The sequence below is a fragment of the Eptesicus fuscus genome, chromosome 5, assembly GCF_027574615.1.
Source record: "Eptesicus fuscus isolate TK198812 chromosome 5, DD_ASM_mEF_20220401, whole genome shotgun sequence".
Classification (NCBI taxonomy): Eukaryota; Metazoa; Chordata; class Mammalia; order Chiroptera; family Vespertilionidae; genus Eptesicus; species Eptesicus fuscus.
Genome location: NC_072477.1, coordinates 75,996,555 through 76,013,071, shown reverse-complemented (window position 1 = coordinate 76,013,071; position 16,517 = coordinate 75,996,555). Strand labels below are relative to the sequence as shown.

Below are 16,517 nucleotides of genomic sequence, written 5' to 3'. Positions count from 1 at the left end.
CAGGCTGGCAGGCAGAAGCAGTTAGGAGCAATCAGGCAGGCAGGCAGGTGAGCTGTTGGGAGCCAGCAGTCCTGGATTGTGAGAGGGATGCCCAACTACCCATTTAGGCCCGATCCGACAGGGATCGGGCCTAAACGGGTAGTCGGGCATCCCTCGAGGGATTCCAGATTGGAGATGGTGCAGGCTGGGCTGAGGGACAACCCCCCCCACCTGAATTTCATGCACCGAGCCTCTAGTATTCATATAAGTTCTTTGGTTAATCTCTTCCCACCCTTGCCCTTTCCCTCTGAAATAGGTCAGTCTGTTCGATGCTTCATTGTCTGGATCTTTTTGTTCATCAGTTTATTTTGTTCATTAGATTCCACATATGAGTGAGATCATGTGATACCTATCTTTCTCTGACTGGCTTATTTTGCTTAGCATAATGCTCTCCAGGTCCCTCCATGGTGTCTCAAAGGGTAAGAGATCCTTCTTTGAAAATAGTCTACTCTTGACCAGGGTGGGAGAATTAGGAAATTAATTATTTATTCAATATCTTCCATTCCACTGACTTATTCAGCACTAAAAGAAATAATATTTTTTTTAAAGATTGTGGCCGGGCAGGTGTGGTTGGATGGTTGAGCGTGGACCCATGAACCAGGAGGTTGCAGTTTGATTCCCTGTCAGGGCACATGCCTGAGTTTTAGGCTCCATCCCCAGTAGGGGCATGTGGGAGGCAGACAATGGATGATTTTCTCTCACATTGATGTTTCTATCTCTCTTTCCCTCTCCCTTCCTCTCTGAAATCAATAAAAACTTTTCTTAAAAAAGAAGAAGATTGTGGTCAGCAATGTTTCATTCAGTCAAAACAAAACATATAGATTAGGCAGGGAGATTTGTAACAAGCTATCTTTAAATTAGTCCAATGCCTTTGTGCAATACACTAATTATAATAAGGTGGCTGATCAATACATATAAAAAATATCCTGCTCTTTCCCTTCGGCGTGCCACTGAAGAGCCTGGTGTCGCCATGGGTCGCCGCCCTGCCCGGTGTTAGCGGTATTGTAAGAACAAGCCGTACCCAAAGTCTCGCTTCTGCCTCGGTGTCCCTGATGCCAAGATCCGCATCTTTGACCTGGGGCGGAAGAGCCCACTCTGCGGCCACACGGTGTCAGATGAATATGAGCAGCTCTCCTCCGAAGCCCTGGGGGCCGCGCCGATCTGTGCCAACAAGTACCTGGTGAAAAGCTGTGGCAAAGATGGCTTTCACGCCCGAGTGCGGCTGCACCCCTCCCACGGCTTCCGCATCAACAAGCTGCTGTCCTGTGCTGGGGCCGGCAGGCCCCAGACAGGTGTGCGGGTGCCTTTGGAAAGCCCCAGGGCATAGTGGCCAGAGCCCAAGTCATCGTGTCCATCCGCACCAAGCTGCAGAACAAGGAGCATATGATTGAGGCCCTATGCAGAGTCAAGTTCCCTGGCCGCCAGAAGATCCACACCTTCAAGAAGTGGGGCTTTACTAAGTTTAATGAGGATGAGTTTGAAGGCATGGTGGCCTAGAAGCGCCTCATCCCACATGTCTGTGGGGTCAAATACATCCCAAATCGTGGTCCCCTGGACAAAGGTGGGCCCTGCACTCCTGAGAGTCTCGGTGCTGCCCCCCACCTTACACCCACCAATAAATCAACTTTCTATTTAAAAAAAAATCCTACGTAGCACAGAAAGAAGGATTTAAGTCATAATGGGAACAAAAAATTACAAGTCTAAGAGTAAATTTAATTATCTCAAAACAACAGAGCTTTATTGAGAAAGTCATATATAAGTGGAAAGATATAGTATGTACTTAAATAATCAAATAATCAAATATAGACATTAAAAATATTTGTTATTCATGAATCAACTCAAATGTATTCTATCACAAATCTTAAATTAAAATGATGAATAAATACCAGAATTCACTTTTCTTTCTTTAACAAGTATCTTCTAATTATCAAATATGTGAAAAAGTTTGTTCTAGGTACTGAAGCTACTACAGTGAATAATACACAACTCTGTCTTCTAAATTCTATGAGAGAGCAAATGCGAACATGTACCTACATAATAGGTGAAAGAGAATAGATTTGTGAGTTTAATTGGAAGCTCACATTCTAAAGTCACTTTCTGTCTTAATGTCCTCAAACACACAAATAATATATACAATTACTCACTTTCTTAATAAGAAAGTGGTCAGAGCAAATAGAAAAGGCTGTCACATTTTGACAAAAATATAGAACAAAATTAATATCCTATAATAAAAGGCTAATATGCCAATTGTCCCCTCGGGAGTTCAACTGACCAAGAGTTCAACCGCTCACTATGACGTCTGCTAACCACCATGGGGTGGCTCAGAACAAAGGAAGGCCCCTGCTGGCAGCCAGCAGCTGGGGGAAGGAAGGCCCCAATCGGCCCTGGTTGCCAGCCAGGCCTAGGGACCCTACCCATGCAGGAATTTTTGTGCACCAGGACTCTAGTCTACCTGTATAAAAAGCTAATATGCTAAGTGTCTGGGTAATGATGTCAAGTAGCAACACCTGGCTTCCTCTCCCTACCGACGACTAGCCTCAGGTAGAAACACTTTACACTGTAACCACATGTCTGTGAAGCATTTTCACATGCCTCATCTCATTTGATCCTCACAGAAGTCCTGGAGTAGGTAGATAGAAGACTCAGTGAAATCCTATTTTCTTTTCATTAGCCAGAAAATGGAGATTTAGAAAGTTTAGAAACTTGACCTGACTGAAAAGAAGTAAGAAATGGTGGACCTTGAAAATGACTTCAGGTTTTCTCACTGCGCAGAATATAGTCAAACACTGCTGCAGTTAAATATTTTACCCTTTGTTCTCCCTACGTGATCTACAATAATAATCTGCTTCGTGTTGATATTTACTGCTGTGTTGCTGACAATTACCTGAAAGAGAAGTTGGGGTGCTTCACTGGGCTGGAAAAAGTTTAGCTAAAACAGAAAGCAGGTCTAATTAAGCAACTTCATTCTATATCTATAAAAGGCTAAGTTGACTCGTGCATGCATGATACATATAAAGCTCTTGCTGGTGCCAATCACATGATTGTGTTTCGATCTGTCATTGTCGATCATGAATTTGGTTATTTTTGTTGATATTCTGAAGCTGAAAGAAAGTGGCATTGTCGCACAGAAGTAACAATGACCATTAAATATGATCGTAATAGTGTTCCAGGTAGATATAATTATCCCCATATAACCGAGTTGCTGTCATATTCAGAAACAAAGATGGAGGACCTTGTTTTGAAAGGGACTTGCTCATTCATTGTAAACCAGATCCTAATAATTTGAATGCCACTAAAATGAAACAAATCAGTATCCTGTTTCCTACATTAGATGCAATGACATAGCCTATACTTTTCCTACATGGTGAAAAAGGCTGGGGAACGGATATTGCACTAAGACTCAGTGACTACAGTGTAATTGACAATAATACTAGATTCAATGGATGAAGCTGAAAAGAAAAATTTTTCCATCAAATACTTTCTTAAAAGTATTACTCCCTTTGGGAATGCCATGTCATAAATTAGAATTGAAAGTAAGTGCAATCATCATGCTATTGAGAAATCTTAATAGTAAATGGGGTCTTTGTAATGGTACTAGATTTATTATCAAAAGATTGTGACCTAACATAATTAAAACTGAAGTATTAACAGGATCTGTGGAGGAGAGGTTGTTCTGATTCCAAGAATTGATTTGTCCCCATCTCACACTGGCTTCAGTGTTACAATAAGTTTAATCAATTTATCATTCATTGTTTTTATCAATGTTATTTTTATATCATGTTTTTCTTGTTTTTATATCATGTCTTTGTTGTTGTTATATCATGTTGTTATTGTTTATTTATTAATCAATTTATATATTATTTTCATATACATTTTACTAATTTTCTTTCATCTCTGACACTTCTATTACAGAGAAAGGGCGAATAGCAATATTATAATATTTCTTCTAATTAATTTCTTTTCAATGTGCATGAATTCGTGCACCAGGCCACTAGTAAAATTGTAAGTTATTAAAAGCTCTCACACAGCTATTAAAAAGCAGATGTTTGAAATACTTGATGAAATGGAAATGCACTATTGAAGGTATAATAGTCAGTGAAAAAAATGATACTAATTACAATAAAAATTGATGAAAAGAGTGATCCAAATAATAATTAATATTATCTCATTACAGAATTATCAATTTTGTGGTTTTGTACTGTAGATATTTTCAATGTTTAACACATAATGTTTTAAAATAAAATAAATACCTTTTTTAAAATAAAATACTTAAACATCTATCCATAATAAGGATTATGATATTGATGGTAAGAAGTTTTTTATAGGAGTGGTATCTAAATATCAAATGTAAATTCATCTTTAAAGCCTCAATTTCAACATAAAACATTACTAACTCCTTTCAAGAATCCATATGCAATAGCCATTCAACAAAATGTTCTAACTCTTCCTGGGTCATCTTGAAAACTAACCATCCTATTATGTGTTTTTAACATGCAACACATTAGTTTCCACTTGCAGACAAGAAACATGACAAATGCTGTGCTTGAAGGTCTGTCCCAGGCAGAGGGGGCTGCCTCACTCACAGGTTTGTGTACAGGATGCAGGTGCCTGGGAAGCAATGTGTACCCGCTGCACAGAAGTAGACGGCTGAGTCTCCAGGTTGGGTGGCTGCGATGTGCAGGGAGAGATGTTTGGCCGTCTTATTCAAGAAAAGAGTGAGCCTTTCAACTGGGTTTTTGTCCTTATTTGAACGAATGTCTATAATGAACTGGGGACCTTTTCCAGGTTCTTGTTTATACCAAGGAAAGTAGCTTGAGACGCTGTCTGAATAAGAACAGGTGATAATAGCGGTGTTTCCCTCCTGGACACTCAGGGTGGAAGGATGCTGATCCACTTTCTCTCCATGGCTGACCCCTGTGCAGAAAGAAAGAGTCAGAGAAAGAGTAATCAGATCATTATGCTTCAGAATTTTCTTTTTCTACAGTAACTAAGGAAGCCTGAATAAAGCCAGTGTTGCTTCTACAGAATACCCACTAATATATTGTTTCCCATAAACCCTCAACTCACAGTCCAGCTGCAGCCACAGGAACATGAACAAAGCTCCAGTGGACATCTTCATCGTTCTTCCCACTCAGGGTCAATTGTGGACCTGCGATCACAGCCAGGGGAGCTACTGCTGTTGTCAAGTCACCCCTCCCTTCCTCTGACAGTCAGAGGGCTTCCTCACATTCCACCCAGCCAATAAGAAAAAGACTGTGCTTCTGCCAAAGCCCATCATTCAGAATCCACTAAAAAAGACACCCTCCCCATGCCCTGCATCAGCAGAGGTGCACTGCCACCTTGTGGTTACATTCACAACTACTGAACTTGCTGTTAAATGTTCTCTTAACCCTGTTTCCTATGAGAGACTCAGACATGCAAAGTCAGCAATAAGTGAAAAAAATTAACTTTCACACCAGAGATTAAGTAAGAATGTAGAGATCAAAATTTCTATCCCTGCACACTACTGAATCGTTGTTAATATGTTGTAAAGAGGCAGAAGCTGCTGGTATTTGTTCAATGATGGCCTGGGTTTACATGTTTGAAATCAGAAAGCACTGTGATTCACTCTCTTACACGAAGAAAAAACGAAATCTGCAGATTCAGAAAATATAAACACATGTAAATTTATTCTTGAGGTGGTTTCTTTTTCTCATATCAAATGATGGCGTATCCTAAAATGTAATTACTGACTCATATCCTTAGTGGAATTTCTTCTAAAGTATAAGCCAACTCTCCTAGCATGGATTCCTGCCTCCCTGGCTATTGCTGAATCAGATTCCATATTCTATCACTTTTCTCCCAAACTCCACTACAATGTTCTTTTCCCAAGACATTGATAACATCCCTCAGTCCTGTGAGTTTCCAGAATTATCTTTTGCTGAAGAAAAAAAACAAACACCTTTCTTATCCATTTGAATTTCTTGGAATTTTCTGATTACCTCTGAGAATAAATCTAGGGGAAAGTAAATATTGCCCGTGTCTGCTAAGGGAATAATATAAACAGAAAGTGATCCTAAAACAAGACTACCTCATTTTCAGAAGTGGGGACTCCTTTCCTATAATTTGAACTCACTGGTCCTAGGGAATTACAAAGAATAAATCTGATCTCTCTTCCACATCTCACACCCTTAAAGATTTAAAAACAGCTCTGGTGAAGAACATCAACTCAGAAATTAATGTCTGTTTTCATTTATGTAAAACTTCCTGATTTTGAGGATCTTCGATTCTTTCATTCATTCTCCATCAGATAAGGTTTCCAAGCCTTAGTCAGTTTTGCTCAGTGGTTGGAGCATCAGCCCTCAAACTGAAGGGTCTCGGGTTCGATTTCGATCAAGGACACATACCTTGGAGCATGTGCAAGAGACAACCAATCCATCTGTCCTTCTCTCATTAATTTTTCTCTCTGTGTGTCTCTCTCCCTTCCTTCTACTCTCTCTAAAAATCACTGGAAAAAATATCCTCAGGTGAGGATTCACACACACACACACACACACACACACACACACACACACACACACACATTTCCAAAACCTTTCTCTGGTCAGATTTTCCCTTTTTGGAGACAAATACTTAACTCAATTACTTTCTCTTTTGCAGGATGGTATGCAGAACTGAATGAAGTGGTGTGAATGTGAACAACTATATGAAAAACAGTATTTGATGTATTAACTATAGCACAAACATAGTCATCCCTTGGGCAAAGTTTCCAGCTCCATGATCATATCTAATAAAAGAGTAATATGCAAATTGACCATCACTCCAACACACAAGATGGCCGCCCCTATGTGGACACAAGATGGCCAGCAGGGGAGGGCAGTTGTGGGCGATTAGGACAGCAGGGGAGGGCAGTTGGGAGGGACCAGGCCTGCAGGGGAGGGCAGTTAGGAGTGACCGGCCCATCAGAAGAGGGCAGTTGGGGACAACCAGGCCTGCAGGGGAGGGCAGTTGTGGAGGACCAGGCTGGCAGGGGAGGGCAGTTAGGCATCGATCAGGCTGGCAGGAGAGTGGTTAGGGGGTGATCAGGCTGGCAGGCACAAACAGTTAGGGGCAATCAGGCAGGCAGGCAGGCGAGCAGTTGGGAGCCAGCAGTCCTAGATTGTGAGATCGGGCCTAAATGGGCAGTCGGGCATCCCTCAAGGGGTCCCAGGTTGGAGAGAGTGCAGGCTGGGCTGAGGGACACACACACACACACACACACACACACACACGCACACACACACACACACACACACCCCATGCACAAATTTCATGCACCAGGCCTCTAGTTACTTATATAATATTGTTTTACTTACTGTCAATGTGTTGGCCTGGAAAAACTTGATCTAGCATCTTCATAAACTTCCAGTTGCATGAGACTTTTAATTCCAATGATCATTTTTGCTGACAACATGTGATTTAATGTTCTTTATACTCATATCCTGCCTTCAGGGAATGTCCACTTGGGATAATGAATATATTTGCTACTTCCAGGCAATTTCTTAGAAATACATCTGTGTGTTGAGATGGCACTATCACCTTTGGTTTCCACTTACAGAAGCCAGTCAGTGGTGGACTGGTTACTGATACAGTAACAATGGCTCAGCCTTAGTCTCCTTTCCTGCCCTACATGTCAAATATTCACACAAATTAAAACTCTACATCCAGCCCTAGCTGGTTTGGCTCAATGGATAGAGAGCATCAGCCTGCAAACTGAAGGGTCCCGGGTCAAGTGCACATGCCTGGGTTGCAGGCTCAATCCCCAGTAGGGGGCATGCAGGAGGCAACCAGTCAATGATTCTCTCTCATCATTGATGTTTCTATCTCTCTCTCCCTCTCCCTTCCTCTCTGAAATCAATAAAAATATATATTTTAAAAAATTCTGTATCCAGGTGTTCCAAATTATTGACCATGGCTTTCCCAGATCCAGACTGCAGAGATCTAAGCACTTCCGTTACACTGTTTATCTTTGCTCAACAGTATGGTCCCATGGGAACGAAGCAAGGGAAAAATGCTAAAGAGGAAGTGAGGAAGTCCAGTGTATTCATATTCCAAGCCCATTTACTATCTAATTGTTTCATACTTGCATCTTGAATTTATCTCTGTCTTTATAAAATGAGGTTGATCAAAAGGATTTCTAAGGGCTCTTACACTGTTTAACAACAAATAATAATTGAGGCCTCATTGTGTACAATGTAAATTCATGTTAGAGTGGTGAGATATTATCCTGTATCCTGGAACCCCAATACCAGTTCACATCCTCATGCAATCCAGTGGGTTTGATGTTGCCCCTAAAATGGGACTTCTTCAGTGGCAGAGACTTGATCCTCTGGATAAGTTCCTATCTATATTTTAATTTCTCCTATAAGATCAGTGATGGATGAAGGAGAACCTAAGGCCATAGTAAAATGGAATAAAATGGGACTTTACCATGTAGTGTAAATATATTTATTCACAGGCAGAGAAATTGAGGGGGCTCCATGGCTGAGCCATGAGTAAGCAGGATATTCTTCTAAAGACTTATATATACTAGAGGCCTGATTCACAAAATTCATGCAAGAGTAGGCCTTCCTTCCCCCAGCTGCGGGCACCGGCTTCCCTCTGGCACCCGGGACCCGGGCTTCCCTCACAGCCCTGGCTTCGTCCAGAAGGTCGTCCAGAAGGACATCCAGAAGAACATCTCGTCTAATTAGCATATTACACTTGTATTTTTATAGATATAACTTACCATATAGATCTTGTTAGAAAATAATAAAGAAAATCTCCACAACTGGGAGAACCTAGATGAGGAGGAGCTTACTAATATGCAAACAAGAAACACTTCCTAAAACAACCTAATTGTTTTCTGTCTTCAGACTTTCTCCTTGCAAAGGGGGTTCAGGGGTTCAAAATACTCAGCCACGCCTGGCTATATTATTTTTTAGATCTAATGCAAAATGAAAATTTGGGATCTCTTATTCAAAAACGCTGAGGAAACGTGTCATTAGGTCATGTTTCTAGAGGAGCCACTTATCTAAAACACTAACTCTTCATGCAGTTTCATGTAAGTCTGAGTTTAATTTTTTTAAAAACTTATTTATTTCAGACATTTTAGGGTCACAGAAAAATGAAGGAGGTACACAATTTCCAATTTATCCCCTCCCATCACACATACATAGCTTTCCCCATTATGAACTTCCTCATGAGAGTGGTATATTTCTTAAAATTGATAACTCACATTGACACAACATTATCACTAAAGTGTACCGTAGGGTTTACTCTTTTCGTTGTATATTCTGTGGATTTACACAAATGTATAATGACATGTATCCATCATTATAGCATCATCAAGGCTAATTTCACCACCCAAAACACCCTTTGTCCTTTTCCTAGTCATTTCTCCCACTCCTCTCACCCCTGGCAACCACTGGTCTTTTCACTGTCTCCATAGTTTTGCCTTTTCCAGAATGCATGTGGTTGGAATCATGCAGTATATAGCCTTTTCAGATTGGCTTCTTCTATTTAGTAAGATAAATTTAACTTTTCCTTAGTTTTTCATGGCTTGATAGCTCATTTCTTTTTAGTACTGAATAATATTCCGCTGTTTGGATAGACCACCATGTATTTATCCATTCACTTATCGAAAGACATTCTAGTTGCTTTCAACTTTTTGACAATTGTAAATAAAACTGCTATAAACACCTGCAGGCAGGATTTTGGGTGAACACAACTTATCAACTCCGTTGGGTAAAAACCCAGGAACACCATGATTGGATCATAAGGTAAGAGTATGTGTAGTTTTGTAAGATACTGCCACGCTGCTTTACTGAAGTGTCCATGTATACTGAATCCATGTCATTGACCAACGAAGTTTACTGCTCCCCTTTGCTGCATGTCAAAGCCCCAGATGGTGAGAGCATGCCCAGGCCCAAAGGTGGCCCTGACAACTGCTTAGCTCAGACACTCCCTGCTGAGACCGTGAACCTGAGCCTGCGTGTGTTCCTGTCCTGTGTCCTGCTGCTCCATGTATCTCCTTTGCAAGTACAAAGGTAAAATTATTAAGAACTTCAAGACAGTGATAACAGAGCCTTAAACCAAGGGCAGGGTTCCTCCTGCAACCGCATGGGCCACATTCCCAGGGAGCTGGTCCTGCTCCCAGCTTCACTGAAATCTCCCCATTTGCCTTCATCTTAATTTTGAGGGTCCCCATTATTCCTATTCATGCCTTTATATTATCATAAGGACAGTACAGTTTGTAATTCGGTTTTTTTTTTGTTTTGTTTTGTTTTTAATTTAATGAATCTTTATTGTTCAGATTACAATTGTTTCTCCTTTTTCCCCACATATCTCCCCACCACCCAGTTCCTACCCCCCCTCTTCCCTTACCTCCCCCCCCCCCGCTGTCCTTATCCATAGGTGTATGATTTTTGTCCAGTCTCTTCCCATACTCCCCACACAGACACCCCTTTCCCCCTGAGAATTATCAATCCACTCCCATTCTATGCCTCTGATTCTATTAAGTTCACCAGTTTATTCTGTTCCTCAGATTTTTAATTCACTTGACTTTTAGATTCACTTGTTGATATATATGTATTTGTTGTTCATAATTTTTATCTTTCTTCTTCTTTTTCCTCTTTTTAAAGAATACCTTTCAGCATTTCATATAATGCTGGTTTGGTGGTGATGAACTCCTTTAGCTTTTTCTTATCTGTGAAGCTCTTTATCTGCCCTTCAATTCTGAATGATAACTTTGCTGGGTAGAGTAGTCTTGGTTGTAGGTTCCTGCTATTCATCACTTTGAATATTTCTTGCCACTCCCGTCTGGCCTGCATGGTTTCTGTTGAGAAATTAGCTGATAATCGTATGGGAGCTCCCTTGTAGGTAACTAACTGTTTTTCTCTTGCTGCTCGTAAGATTCTCTCTTTGTCTTTTGCTCTTGGCATTTTAATTATGATGTGTCTTGGTGTGGTCCTCTTTGGATCCCTTTTGTTTGGGGTTCTGTGCGCTTCCTGGACTCGTAAGTCTATTTCTTTCATCAGGTGGGGAAAGTTTTCGTTCATTATTTCTTCAAATAGGTTTTCAGCATCTTGCTCTCTCTCTTCTTCTGGTACCCCCATAATTCTGATGTTGGTTCGCTTGAAGTTGTCCCAGAGACTTCTTACACTATCTTCAACTTTCTGAATTCTCTTCACTTCATGCTTCTCTGGAGGAGTGTCCTTGGCCTCTTTGTATTCCAAATCTTTGAGTTGATTCTTGCAATCCTCTAGTCTGCTTTTGGGTCTCTGTATAATATTTTTTATCTCAGTCAGTGTATGTTTAATTTCTAGTTGGTCCTTTTTCATATCCTCAAGGGTCTCATTGAATTTATCGGCCTTTTCCATGAAATTCTTGAAAAACCTTATAACCGTGGTTTTGAACTCTATGTCCAGTCGCTTATTCTCCTCCATTTCTTTGGTTTGTGATCTGTTTCCTTGCCTTCTCATATTCTCTGCTTCCCTGGGTTGGTAGGGTAGTTTTGTGTACTAGGTGTCCTATTGGTTCAACGGGTCAGCCTCCCAGTTACTTGAGGTGGACACTCTTGGTGTACCCTTGTGTACTGTGTGTTCCCCAGCAGGAGCTACAGCAAGGGCTAGTTTTCTCCTCCTTTGCTTGGGCGGTTTTGGAGCAGTCTGGAGCTGTAGTTGGTTAAGCTGCCACAGAACAGGCCATTTATATGCAAAAGCCGCTGTGTGGAGCCTGGGCGGGTTTGTAGGATGTGCGGGGCGGGGCCTCAGGGCAGGGCGGGGTCTCAGGGCGTCACTAGGCTGGGGCGTGGCCAACGGCAATGGCTGCCGTCAGCCGTCTCTGCCTTTCCACGTTTCCAAGTCCCTGCGCCCCGCGCTCCAGCGCAGTAAACAATGATTGCTGGGCGCACCTCTGCAAAAAAGTCACTCTCACTTTCCGACCCGATGGCCGAGAGTCCAGCTTCTCCCCGTAGGCGTCTGGGTCCCCGAGTGTCCCCAGAAACTGGATTTCAGAGTGATCGGGAGCTTGTCTCCCTGCGGGTTGAAGAAAAGCCGCGCACCCAGCCGCCCGCCGGCCCGATTTGCGTGCCTCCGTACCTCAGCTTTTCAGCGATTGTGCTCCTTTCTCTTCTCAGCTGTAAATCTTCCACTCAGCCAGCTTTCCCGTGGTTCTGGGTGGTAGACGTTTTTGTCTTTTAGTTGTGTTTTTGAAATTGTTGTGTGAGGCAGCAGATTAGTTGTTTAACTATGCCGCCATCTTGGTTCCGGGTGTAATTCGGTTTGCATTGCAATTATTCCACATGTAAATTTAAGCCTCGGGTTTGGTGGCCAGAAGTCTTTATCTCTGGCAACAACAGAAGGATTTTTAGGTTAATCCTGGAAGCTTTCTGCTCCCTTTCCAAAACTGTGAATGACGATACAAAATCATGAGCAATAGATTCACTTGCAATACAGGGAAGTGTGCTGGAGTTTCATGGAACAGAATGAAAACTTTCATGAGCTCTTCCATACAAGGTGCTATTTAGGAATGCCCTAAATGTAATCCTGGTACACTACTGGTAAGAATGTAAATTGGTGCAGCTTCTATGGAAGCATTATGGAGGTTCCTCAAAAAAGTTAGAATAGAGCTACCATATGACCCAGCAATCCTTCTTCTGGGTATATACTTAAAAAATATGAAAATGTTTATTCATAAAGATGTTTGTAACCCTCGGTTCAATTCAGTGTTATTCACAAAAGCCAAGACATGAAAAAAAAAATCTTTAGTTTCTTCTATGGATGATTGGCTAAATATTTGGGGTACATATTTACTATAATGGAGTACTATTCAGCCATAAGAAAGGATGAAATATTTCCATTTGTAACAACATGGATGGATCTTGACAGTATCATGCTACATGAAATGAGTCAGACAGAAAAGGACAAGAGCCACATGACTTTATTCATATGTGAGACATAAAACAAAAAGCAACAAATGAACAAGCAAGACAAACAAAAAGTTCAGAGATCCTGAAAACAGTATGATGGTTAACAGAAGTGAAGGGGGTGAAGGAGAGGTTGAAGAGGGTAAAGGAGATCAAATATATGGTGATGGAGGTAGACTACACTTTGGGAGGTGAGCATACAATGCAATAGACAGATGATGTATTATAAAATTGCAAATGTAAAACTTATATAATGTTATTAACCAATGTCACCATAATAAATTTAATTTTAAATGACCTAAAAATGATATTTTGTCGGTGATGTATATAAACACATTGTACAAATTTATCAAAAGAAATCACTTGAAATAGGTGGTTTTAAAGACTGTTCTATATCAGGTAACTCAAAGTATAAGCTCTCGTGTAACCCCGGCTTTAATTATCCTATATAATAAAAGCCTAATAATGCAAATCGACCCAACGGCAGAATGACCAGTGGAATGACTGGTCCCTATGATGCTCACTGCCCAGCAGGGGGCAGATGCTCAATTCAGGAGCTGCCACTAGCCCACAGGCCCCGACCTGCCGTGGTAGCGAGGGGCAGGGCAGGAGAGCAGGCAGCACCAGGCCAGCCAAGGAGGGTGCCAGTGGGGGCCTCACAATCGCCCCACTGGTCAGCCTGTAGATCGGCCCTGAACGAATTTGGTGCACCAGGCCTCTAGTTTAATAATGTTAGTTTAAACAAGTCACCTATACTCAACAACCCTCATTTTATCCATACATAAAATGAGAATGTGCATAGTTACAGGGTGTTATTTGTACTAAATAGATAATATATGCAATAAGCTAGATAGAGTATTTGCCACTCAATAAACTTATTTTTCTTATATTTGTTATTTCCAGGAGTGAATAAGCCTAATACAAACTTTAAAAAACATTTCACAGGCTCTCTTCCTTTTTCCTTGAAGGTAGAACTGTCTTCAGTTAATTGAAAAAGCAGAATAATCTCTTCCTACTTATTTTTTTTTTAATACTCACTGGAGGATATTTTTCCATTGATCTTTTTTTTTTTTTTTTTTTTTAAGAGTGGAGGGGAGCGAGGAAGGGGCAGGAAAGAGATAGAGAAACACTGATGTGAGATAGACTCATCAGTTGGTTGCCTCCCACAGGTATCCCCCACTAGGGTCAGGAATGGAGCCTGCAACCCTTGACCAGAAATCCAACTGCTGACACTCTAACCACTGAGCAAAACCTGCCAAGGCTCTTCCTACTTCTTGACCACCCTATGTTTTTCCAAGCCTTTTCCAGCAGAGTCATTTGTGTGCTGCCTGCATTGGATTTGGCATTTTTATCATTTATCTTAGTGGTTCCATATTAGAGTTCTGTACCTATAAAGTGATTTCAGGGAAGAAATAAGGCAAAAAAAGGTGAAATGACAGTGCTGAAGAGTCTAATTTTAAGACAGAAAAGAAGTTTGGAACATAAATTTGAAAACCCAAAGATGTGCAAAGCCTAAAGTGGGGCAACATGCCTGCCCGTGGAAGGGGTGGGGCTGCAGGCCCAGCTGCAGTTTGGGTACAGGCTGCAGATCACCTGGCAGCACTGTGCTCTAACTGCACAGAGGTAGGTGGCTGAGTCCTCCAGTCGGGAGGCTGTGATGTTCAGGGTACTGTACAGGTCCTTAGAATTCAGTGTGGCGCTTAACCTTCCATTGTGCTTCGTGTCTGAAGCTACATAAAATAGACTGGTGAGGCCTCCCCGGGGATTCTGTCGGAACCACTGCACATAGGTCACTAACATTGAAAAATTGCACCTCAGAGTAGAGCTGGTTCCCTCCTGGAGGCTCAGGGCTGAAGGACTCTGCTCCACCTTCATCCCTCTCACCCCTGCTTGGAAAGAGAAAAACAAACAAATATCATGTCACTGGGGGTGATTGATAGAGTTTCTAAACCTGTACAATATCCCAAGAAACACCCAAATAGGAGCTCTGTGTCAGCTCTGCCTTTCCCCTTCTATAGTCAGCTGTGGAACACTCCCCAGCTCCCCATCTGGGACACCCCAACTCACAGCAAACCTGGGCCCACAGAAGCCCCAGCAGAGCCCCCAGGTGTCTCTCCATGACTTCTTGCCAAGGTGCTGTGGAGCCTTTGCCCCTGCTCTGGAGGGAGTAGAGTCCTGGACCAAGGCAAATTTTGTTGCTACACTCAGTATGTTTCACCAAACTCACTGAGGACCAATCACATCTCAGCTCTGTCATTCATCTTAACAGCAAGCTCCACCCACATTGGCCCAGTGAGATGGCACAGTCATCTCTCCAAAATTGTGAATACAAACAGTGCAGGACTGTAGCAGTCAATGCTTCCAACAGATGAAGGTTTAAGCTGGTGATTGTTTCTTAAAACACGTTATATAAGAGAAGTTTGTGGCATAGTGTATGAGGAAGGGTGGATGATGTTCCTAGATTATCAGTGTTTCATTGGTTTATGTAGAAACTTGGAGAATCCTAGGAAGAATGACCCAGTTCCTAAATTGCATAGTTTGACAGAGAACTTTTTGAATTCAGTTACATGAAAATTCTGATAAAGGAGAACGATAGGATAGTATGTATTGTGTATTGCAGAAGTAAATGATTTTCTTGAAATCAGGATAGGTCTAGAAGCCAGGACAAACAGTCACCATCTGCAGAGAAAATATCTCCAACAAAATCTTCCTGATGAAAAATAGAATTTGAATATAATTTCCACTTTGACTTAATTTCCACCTCTCCCCTTCTCCTGTCCAACTCTTGGGCACCCTCCACCTTGGCACCAAGCCTGGGACCTCAGGCCATGCCCCCCACCCGGGGGGGGCTTGACGGGGACCTCAGGCCTCGCCCCCTGCCCCAGCACCAGGGCCGGGGGACCTCAGGCCGTATCCCTGCCCCAGCACCGGGCCAGGGGACCTGAGGCTGCGCCTTCCTGCCTGGTGGGGCTTGACAGGGGACCTCAGGCCATACTCCCCACCCAGTGGGGCTTGACGGGGGACCTCAGGTGCACTCCCAGTGCTGGGTCAGGGGAACTCAGGCTGCGCCCCCCCACACCTGGCGGAGCTTGACGGGGGACCTCAGGCCATGTCCTCCACCTGGCGGGGCTTGACAGAGGACCTCAAGGCACACCCCCTGCCCCGGTCTTGGCTGGAGGACCTCAGGCCATGCCCCCCATCCTGGTGCCGGGCCAGGGGACCTGAGGCTATGCCGCCTGCCTGGAAGAGCTTGACAAGGGTGGGACTGGCCAGGTTTGGATCTAGCCCAATGGGGAGGGCCAGCTGGGTCTGGGTCTCATGCGATTTTGAGGTGCATGTGGATGGGCGGGGACTTAACTCTGGGTCTCGTGGTGCACCCCAGACTCTGACAGGAGGAAGGTTTTCATATACATTTTAATAATTTTCTTTCATCTCTGACACTTCTATTATAGAGAAAGGGCAAACAACAATATTAAATTAGTTCCTCTAATTAATCCCCTTTTAATGTGCACTAATTTCATGCACTGGGCCACTAGTAGTCAATAATATTGGA

General features: G+C 42.5%; 1 pseudogene; it reads left to right on the top strand.

Annotated features, from left to right (window-relative positions):
* Positions 1-1,009: 1,009 nt before the first annotated feature.
* On the top strand, positions 1,010-6,710 carry LOC129149047 (60S ribosomal protein L10-like; annotated as a pseudogene).
* The last annotated feature ends 9,807 nt before the right edge of the window (positions 6,711-16,517 follow it).